Source organism: Silurus meridionalis, chromosome 4 (assembly GCF_014805685.1).
Source record: "Silurus meridionalis isolate SWU-2019-XX chromosome 4, ASM1480568v1, whole genome shotgun sequence".
NCBI classification, from domain to species: Eukaryota; Metazoa; Chordata; class Actinopteri; order Siluriformes; family Siluridae; genus Silurus; species Silurus meridionalis.
The window spans coordinates 30,469,685-30,479,395 of NC_060887.1; positions in this window are offsets into that span (position 1 = coordinate 30,469,685).

Consider the following 9,711-nt stretch of genomic DNA (forward strand, 5'->3'; position numbering starts at 1 on the left):
GGGATAGAAATATGTATTTTTGAAGTGCTGTTTTGTGAACAACAATATATAATACCTTTTTTGTTTTATAAGGAAAATTCCATATTCATAAGAAAAAGTGGGCTCAATGTAGACCAAACTTTACTATTTTATTAATGACTTTATATTGTATGTAAATCTCTTGGAAGAAACAAAAACCAAAAAAGCACTGAACAACATGTAATGCTGTAAAAGCTTTGAAATTTATGTAATGTTTAATTGTTTCATTTTTTGTTTGTTTATTTTAATTTTTGTCTCTGTAAGTAAGTGTAAATTTGACATGAGTATGTAATACTTCTTGTTCTTTTGGCATTTAATAAAAAAATAAAAAAATAAATATGATTTACTTATATGCATATTTCTCTTTAAACCTATTTGTATTCCTCCGTCATTTTTAATTCGATTGTGTCATTCAATTGTGTCAATAGTGCAGGGTTTATATTTCTTTCCCCCTGCGATGTTGTTAACTACACAGTCTTGTACTTTTGTCTTTTTGTTTTATTTTGATATACTTATTTGCTTTAAGTCAAAGATTGTAAAGATGTGATTCACCTTGTAGCTTGTTGGTTTGGACTAAAAATCCTCTATGGGAAAATGAATGGGGAAATTTGAAAAGATTTCAAATATGGGCAAGAGTGACTGTTTCATCACATATTACAAAAACTTTCCCACTATTACTACTATCACTGCAGCATAAGCAATCAACATTAAAAAATGCACTGTTTATATGAACAAAAATAAACGTAATATATTTTGTTATTGTAATATCATTTGTTTGTTTCAAGGAGAGCATCATCCTCTAGTTGACCTGACGAAAAAAAATAGAGAAGAGTTGTGTCTTTGACAGTATACCACTTGTTGCACCAGAGGAAGCACTAGGAAAGAAGAGAGTAAGTCAAATGGCACTCAGATGCTGACGACACTTCCTTTCTTGACCTGGTAAATACATAATTTCACTTCGCTAGCCACATATCAACCTCAACTAAATGATAATTGTTCTTGCCTTTTTATGTTAAATGTCTTTAAAGCATCTACCAAGAGGTTGTTTTAGATTATAGACAATAGAATAAATCTTGAATTTACAGGAATAATTTTTTATTGTGTGATGCTGTTTTCAGGAAAATGAATCAGTTGCACAAAAAATGACAAAAAATAATATTTAGCAAAAGATAATGGCGGCTGTAAAACAATGCTGATCTCAATCGCAAATTGCGGCAGGTAACTTGTTTAATTTATATCTTTCATTGCAAAGGTTTAGAAAACATAATAACTGATATTGTATTTCAAGACCCGAAGCCTATAGGGGTGTTGGAGGAGCTAAGTGTATAAGTAAAAGCGATTTGTTGTGGTGTGTGGTGTATGATCTGAGCACTGACAAGCAGACAGTCCGTTTCTGCAACCTCTAAAACAATGTTGCAGCACTCATGCTTCTGTTTTTTGAAGCAGCTTCTGCACCTGACGCACCACAAGAGGACTCGACTTCTTTGATGGACCCTTACGAGGCCTGTTCTGAGTGGAACCCATCTTGGAAAACCTCTGTATGACCCTGGCCACTGTACTGTAACTCAGTTATCTTCTTATAGCCTCTGGTCATCTTTGTGTAGAGCAACAATTCAAATTCTCAAATCATCAGAGAGTTTTTGCTATGAGGTGCCATGTTGAACATCCAGTGGTCAGTATAAGAGAAAGTTTTATCTAACCAACTTTTAAGTTTTTTAAATATTGCTGAAATGTGAGGTGTGTACTCACTCTTGTGAGATACTGTATGTATATATATATATATATATATATATATATATATATATATATATATATATATATATATATATACATACAGTGCCCTCCACAATTATTGGCACCCCTGTTTAAGATGTGGTCGTGGACTTCTAAAAATTTAAAACAACATAGAACCCAAATGCAAAAAAAGAGAAAAATCCAACCTTTTTGTAAAAAAATCACACATTTAGAAAAAGAAAAAAAAAACTTGAAATCATGTGTGCCACAATTATTGGCACCCTGATGTTAATACTTTGTACAACCTCCTTTTGCCAACAAGACAGCACTTAATCTCCTCCTATAACATTTCACAAGATTGGAGAACACAGAGAGAGGGATTTTTGACCATTCTTCTTTGCACAATCTTTCTAGATCATCCAGTGTCCTGGGTCCTCTCTTATGCACTCTTCTCTTTAGCTCGCCCCACAGGTTTTCGATTGGGTTGAGGTCTGGGGACTGAGATGGCCATGGAGGACCTTGAGTTTGTGACTGCTGAACCACTTTTGTGTAGATTTTGCCACATGTTTTGGATCATTATCCTGCTGAAAGACCCAATGACGACCCATCTTCAGCTTTCTGGCAGAGGCCATCAGGTTTTTATTTAAAATATCCTGGTACTTCAAAGCGCTCATAATGCCATGCACCCTAACAAGGTTCCCAGGGCCTTTGGAAGAGAAACAGGCCCACAGCATCACAGATCCTCCACCATACTTCACGGTGGGCATGAGGTGCTTTCGGCATACTCATCTTTTGTTTTACGCCAGACCCACTTAGAGTGTTTGTTGCCAAAAGCTCAATCTTAGTCTCATCTGACCAAAGCACACGATCCCAGTTGAAGTCCCAGTACCGCTTAGCAAACTCCAGGCGTTTACGTTTGTGAGTGTTAGTGAGAAAAGGCTTTTCCTTGCATGCCTCCCAAACAGCTTGTTGGCATGTAGAGGCGTCTGATGGTTGTTTTGGAGACTCTGTGACCCCAAGATGCCACTCTTTGATGCAATTCTGTGACGGTGAGCTTGGGAAATTTTTTTACTTCTCTTACCATCCTCCTCACTGTGCGTTGTGGCAAGATAAACTTGGGACCTCTTCCAGCCTTGTTTTTCACTGTTTCAGTTGTTTTAAACTTCTTAATGATTCCTCTGACTGTAGATACCGGCAAGTTAAGGCGAGTGGCTATTTTCTTGTAGCCATTGCCTGACTTATGAAGGTCGACACACATCTGCCTTACTTGAATGGTGTGTTCTCTTGTCTTTGCCATGTTGACAAATGGGTAAGAGAATTAGGCCTCTGTGTCACGTCATATTTATACCCCAGGGAAACAGGAAATAATGAATTACTAATTAAAAGTCTGAATCTGAGAAGATTTGATTTTAATTGGAAGTTATGCCTCTTTTAACAAATTTGTTACACCAATGTGTTTTTTTTTGCTTTAGTGCAAATCAGATTAGACTACATCCAAAAGAAATTCAGTGTTTCCACATTTGAGATCAAGGCAGTCATTAGAACCAAGCTAAACAATGAGGATAAGGTCTTCAAAAAATTAACCCTTTATGAATAATAAAGAAAGTGAATAAATGAATGGTTTGTAAATGTCAAATGCATGTAGACTAATTTTCACCTGGTTATTTAAAGTAAACAACACAAGAAAAAGATAATCGTATTCATTGTTGCGTTGTATTTTATGATGTTCACTGTGGCATTGTGCTGTAATTATATACAGTTTTGTGTGCAAATAAAACTTAATATTCTCAATATTCTGGTTGAATTTTAATGGTATTGTATATCACTTTATTGCATTTCAGTAGTATTGAAATTGCACTTTAGTTTTATTATGTACTGTAGTATTAATTAACAGTTGTACCTTAAAATAATTTTTTTCAGCAGTTAATGAAAATTGCAGAATTCCTTAAAAAAAAAAAACTGCAGTATTTTTTTTGTAATTGAAAACAGGTAGCATTAATGTCTCCTTTCTACTTAAATACATGTCAGAGCTCAAACCTCTTTACTTTAACTTGAATGAAAAAGTGTAGTCAATTCTTCAACTTTTACCAGAGTCTTTTTAAAACATAACTATCTGTACTTCTACTTAAATGAAGGATGTGTGTATTTTTACCATCTCTGGTACCAGAATATCTGCAGCAACGGTACAGCAGATGAACCACGTTATTTAAATCATTACAGTTTCTACCATAGGAAAGTATTCACGCCTTTTTTGTCTTGACTTGAATACAAAAAAAGAGATGTTTTTTATAGCTACACAACAAGAAAATGATCAAAAAGCACAATGTGGCATAACATGATCTTGTCAAATTGCAGGGTTGTGAGAGGAATTAAACATGTCAAGAGGTGCTATTATGTAAAGTAATTAACATTTGGTTGGTTACAGTAACTGAAACTTTGGGAGAAGATTACTTATTTAGAAAACTATAGATGTTGGTCAATTTGGAAATGTTTTATGACTTTTTAGTATTTTTCATATAAACATGGTATACTTAGTAGTTAGTGAAGCATATGAACAATTGCAGAGGTTAATACTGCTTTGATGATACTACTTTTGTTGCATTTTCCTTACATTTTCTTTGTCTGTGTATATAGGTTATTTCCTGCTCTACTGTTACTCTTTGTACACATTTGCTACTTTAGTCAGTTCACCTACATAGCTCAAACATTTTAAAACTGTTATTATGCAAATTCTTATGTAATGGTTTTATTAGAGGATCAAGCACATTCAAACCCTATTGTGATTGTAGGGATTTATATCATTATTATTTGTATTTTTATTACTTGAAACTTGGCCAGATCGAAGTGTTTAATCTGTGAGAGGTTGACAAAGTGTTAACCCAATTGTCCAAAGGGGGGCGCTACAATCCAAAAAAACATAATTTCACACATTTTTAGCCATAGCCCATACACCATTTGTCGTTTAATCAAAAGTTTTACATCATTACAATCCTTGGGTCAAATGTGTCGCTCTACAAAGTCCCGCAAAGTTGAGTCCAAAACCACTTTTGCAAACTAGTCCTATTTTTTCGCCCGATCGGAACCAAACCAGTGCAGACGTGTTCGCTGGACGGTGAATATCAATAATTATAAAAAAAAAAAAAAAAAAGTTGGACTTTATAAAGCAAATATAAAATGTAATTATATATTTAAAATGTTATAAAATATTAAAAATTAGTCCCTTCAAATATTTATCTCTAATAAGTAAACCAGAGGAGACAGTGGCAAGAAAAAACTCCCTGGTATGAGGAAGAAACCTTAAGAAAACCCAGAAATCAGAGGGAACCATTTCCTCATCTGGGTGACACCAAATATCCATTTATTATAGTTCCATCATTGCTGATGTTATCAACTGTACACTGATGAACAGTTGAGTGTAAAACTCTTCATGGCAATTGTGTAGCCCCAAGCCATTGTAGGAAACTGTCCACACTAATCACAGTCCAAATCCATCCTCATGGTTCCTGATTTAAACTCTCCACAGCAACCTCCTGGAACCTTCTGTTTATATGGAACCATCTTTGGTTCACAGTGGCTTCCAATAGAAGAGAACTCCATCCGGAAGTAAGGCATCAGGATAAAAGCTCAACAGAGATCTCGAGAGCTCCAAATATGGATGATTTTTTATCTGTATCAGTATTTTTAAATAATAGTTAAGGGTATGGTACAGTGAGATAAGTGGTGAGTGTGTAATTTGATTACAGATAAAATTCTAATGGTGCTGCTATTAAAGCTTTACAGGGTATGTCTTCTGTTTCATATGGGCATTGTTTAGATAATGTCAATGAAGTTGATAGGAATGAAAATGGGATTTATCTAACACCAGATTATTTCATTCATGCTGATGAAAATTCTTAGTCGATACAAAAAAGCCCAATTTTGAATTCACTTGAGTCTTCATAAACCAATAATAAATCTACATAGAATTTTAGTGCAGATATTGAAAGACTTAGCAATGGAAATAAAGGAGCTCATTATTATTGTGTGTTCACTTAAAGGTGTTACCCTGTGTGTAGTTCCTTTAAGTGAGGACATAAAAATAAGTGAACACAGGTTAACCGGGGACCATAGTGTATTTCACTAGCTTGTTAATGAACAAGGTTGCGATGTGAATGAGTGAGGAAAGATGGATCAACATGACATGCTTCAAATGAACTGAATAGAAGCCTGGAATGACAGACAGACTCAGATGTGACACACCGGTGTGTTTTGATGATGCCATGTTTGGACTGCTGATATATTCTCAGTTGATGAAAGGAAATTGCTTGCAATGGGCTGCTGACAACTTGACAAGTTTGGGTTTAATGATACGGTTGAAAAGTTGTCCCAGTGAAATTTCCAGCTTCTGTATTTATGTGCTTGGGATGAGGGTGTTTCCTGGGGGACTGTACTCATTAAAATGTGATAAACACTACAGCTGACCACTGACTTCTGTGATGTATTGCGCATCAGCCCTGCTGTGAAATGAGAAATTTTGATAAGGAAAGGAAAACGGAGTTCTTCCTTACCACAGTGGGTTTGAAACTTATCATTTATTCTCTGCTGTAGTTCATCGGTGGTTCAAGTGTCCAGAGCCTTATCAATTTTTTGATAAAAAATTCAGTGCGTCGTGTAATCAGTTACCTTTTACGGGGAATAAAACAAACTATGACACTTTTAAAACGAAAAAAGAAAAGACATTATTTTAAGACATTAGATGCCAGCTCACTGCTACAGGTATAACATTAACTTCTATTAAGGAATCTGCATTTTATGTAGGTCTACAATGCATAATCAAAACAAGGTCACTAATGAAGGCAGCTACATCCAAGAGGCTGAATCAAATTGATTTGTTACACCAAGAAACACAGGCAGCATATAATTATACTATTTATAAATTAACTCAACTTTGCATTTCCATCAAAAGAAAAAACACTACCTACTTAGCTACACTATATGGACAAACGTTTGGGGAACATCTGTCTATAAGATTATGTGCTTTTTTTGAACATCCTATTTAACATTCAGTCCCCATTTGCTGTAATAAAAACCTTCACTCTTCTGGGAAGATGTTCCACTAGATTTTGGATTGTGCTTGTGTAGATTTGAACTGAATTTGTGCTCATTCAGCCTCAAGGGTGTGAGTAAAGTCAGGTACTGATGTAGGCGAGGAGGCCTGGGGTGCAGTCAGTGTTCCATTTAATCCCAAAGGTGTTCAGTAGGGTTGAGGTCAGAGCTCTATAGCAGGAACACTCGAGATCTTCCACGCCATCCCATATAAACAATCTCTTTATATGCATAGGGGCATTTTCATGCTGGAATAGGTTTGGGTCTTCTAGTTTAAATGAAGGAAAAATGTAATGCTACCACATCCAGAGGCATTCTATACAATTGCAATTATGTGCCTCTATGTGCAACTGGAAAAGTTAGATGTCCCAATACTTTAGTTTTTCCATATATTGTAGCTAACAAGAATGAAAAAGGTTTATGGTTTATATTCCTTATTAAGTTTGAATATTTCTGGGCAATTTTTACAGTTTAAGACAACAACTAAAGATGTTATTTTAGTTATTTTTTATTTTAAAACCTTTTGTCTTGTAAACTTTAAATATATATTTTTCAGCAGTTTACAGTGTAACTCTTGTAACTTTAAAATAGTGGTGGCTTAGTGGTACTAACTATATTGACAAAGGTTGAGGTCCTTGTCATTATGTTTTTATAAGCCATTAATATGGCATCCTGATGGTGTACTTCTGCTTGGAGCTTCAATTACCTGAGACTCAATCACTACTGAGAGGATGACTCACATAGAAAACTCTAAAGATTGCTGTAAGATTGTTCTGGATGGTAAAACACAAACACCCTTTAAATTAATACCATCTCATTTGGATAACATAAATGTTATTTATTGGAAATAGTTCATGCCCATGTCTCGGCCATTCTTCAGTTAACAACTTTATGCCCATTACATGTGAAAGATTTAACTGAAATATCACAGGCCCTGATGTTCATACTGAAGACCTTTTAAGCATTTAACAGTGTTTGACTTTATGGAATACAGTTGTGGAAGTAAAATGATGCATAATCATTGTGCACTATTCAGGGTCACTGTGGAAGAGGTAAGGTTTTCTTTTGAGATTGCTTCCTCAAAAAGTTTGTTCCTCATACTGTGTCCACGGGTTTTTTTCTTGCTGCTGTCGCCTCTGACTCATTCGGGATATAAATCTGTGTCTGGATATCTGTAAATCTGCTTGGTGACCCATGTCCATTGTCAAAAGCACTATATAAAAATTTTTTTACAGAGCAAGCAGCCTAAAAAAGCAATACAAGAAATAAAATACAAATAAATTAAATAGAATGAAGAGAGAAAATAAATGATTGTACTTACAAAGGTCTCTGGACAAGAAGGTAAAATGAGTAAATATACAAGCCGATTAAAGATAGTTGTCTTATATAGTTAAATTTTTTATTTAATACATCTCACTAGTGCCACAGATTCAACAAATGACATATGATTTTTGAAACTGATGTAGAGAAAAATAAAACCAAATTTTTCTGTATATTCTGTTTCCATGGTGGACCAGAAATGGTAAATAAAATGTAAAACCTATGAATGTCTGTTAATACTTTCCCTATGCAGACATAATGGCTCTTCTTTTATAGTTAATCTCTGGTCTGATGAATTGCCTTCAGCTAAATAATTTACATACAGTAAATGTGTGTGATTAGATAAACCACAACAGAGGATCTGCGACAGAATTCCAGCTGCTTCATAGAAAAAAACAGCCAGTTGACGAGCCCCCCGAGCTAGACAACCAACACAATATTAAACATGAAAGATAAGCTCCACCCATTGGTGGTTTGGACAATTCAGTTGTCTCCAACGTAGTCCTCAGGACAATTTTCGGCACAACATTTTATCAGCAATACTGCACACAATAAACAGTCCTGTTGCTCTACTGTAAGCATGTGGACTCACCCTGAAGCCTTTCAACCAGGGACAGTTTAGAAACACCACTAGCTAGATATTTGTATGCGTGGTCACACATGAGCACTTAAAAGATGATGTTATTCCCTGAATCACAGGGAGGTTAACCTCTTTTGCCAATTAAATGATCTGGTGCTTCTTTTACAGAAACGTGACACTGAATTCAATGAAATCTTTGGTTTCAAACGAAATGTGACCTAAAATGCATATTCCTTTTAATAAAATATCATATCTATGTTGTTGGTGTTTTGCTAAAACAGAATCTCTAGGTTTAGTGTTTTTGGTGTGGTGTTTGTCTACAGATTCAGCTTAGTTTTTATGTCAGTTATTGTTCAGCATGAGATTTAACATACAGAGCTCATGTTGCTACACCCCACAAGGCTCAGGGGCAGCCCTTGTCATGTGGGGTTTGATGTGGTGTGTGGGAAAGATGTCCAGGTGGTGGTGGTGGTCCTCAGGGATGCGAACGACAGCTGGGGTTTATTTTACACACGTGGGGTCATCAAAGTCCTTCTCATTTTGTCTTCTCATCTCTCTGTTTGTTCCTCTTTGATACTGTGGTTCTAGTTGTATCTCAGTATCTGTTCTTTCATCTATATCCGCCTTCTTTTCCCTATCCCATTCTCCCTTTTCCTCTTTCTCTTAGTCTTGCTCACCCAGTAATGGTGAACAGACAGATGGCTGGAAGCAGGGCTCTGGATCCTACCTGCGAGGACAGCTGGTGGCTTCCCATTAATGCTTAAACAGAGGGTTGCCTTCGTGTCCCCAACTGTCACCTGTGCACCATGAGGGCCCATGACACGCTCTATCAAAACAGCAATTTAGAAAATTAGGCAGGGTTTGGAGCATTCTGGTCTTTGGTTAGTACAAATTGCTTGTGTGATATGTGTTTGTCCTGGATTTGTGTATGAATAAGTGGTGTTGTGTTTATGCCCTAGATGTGTGAGGATTGT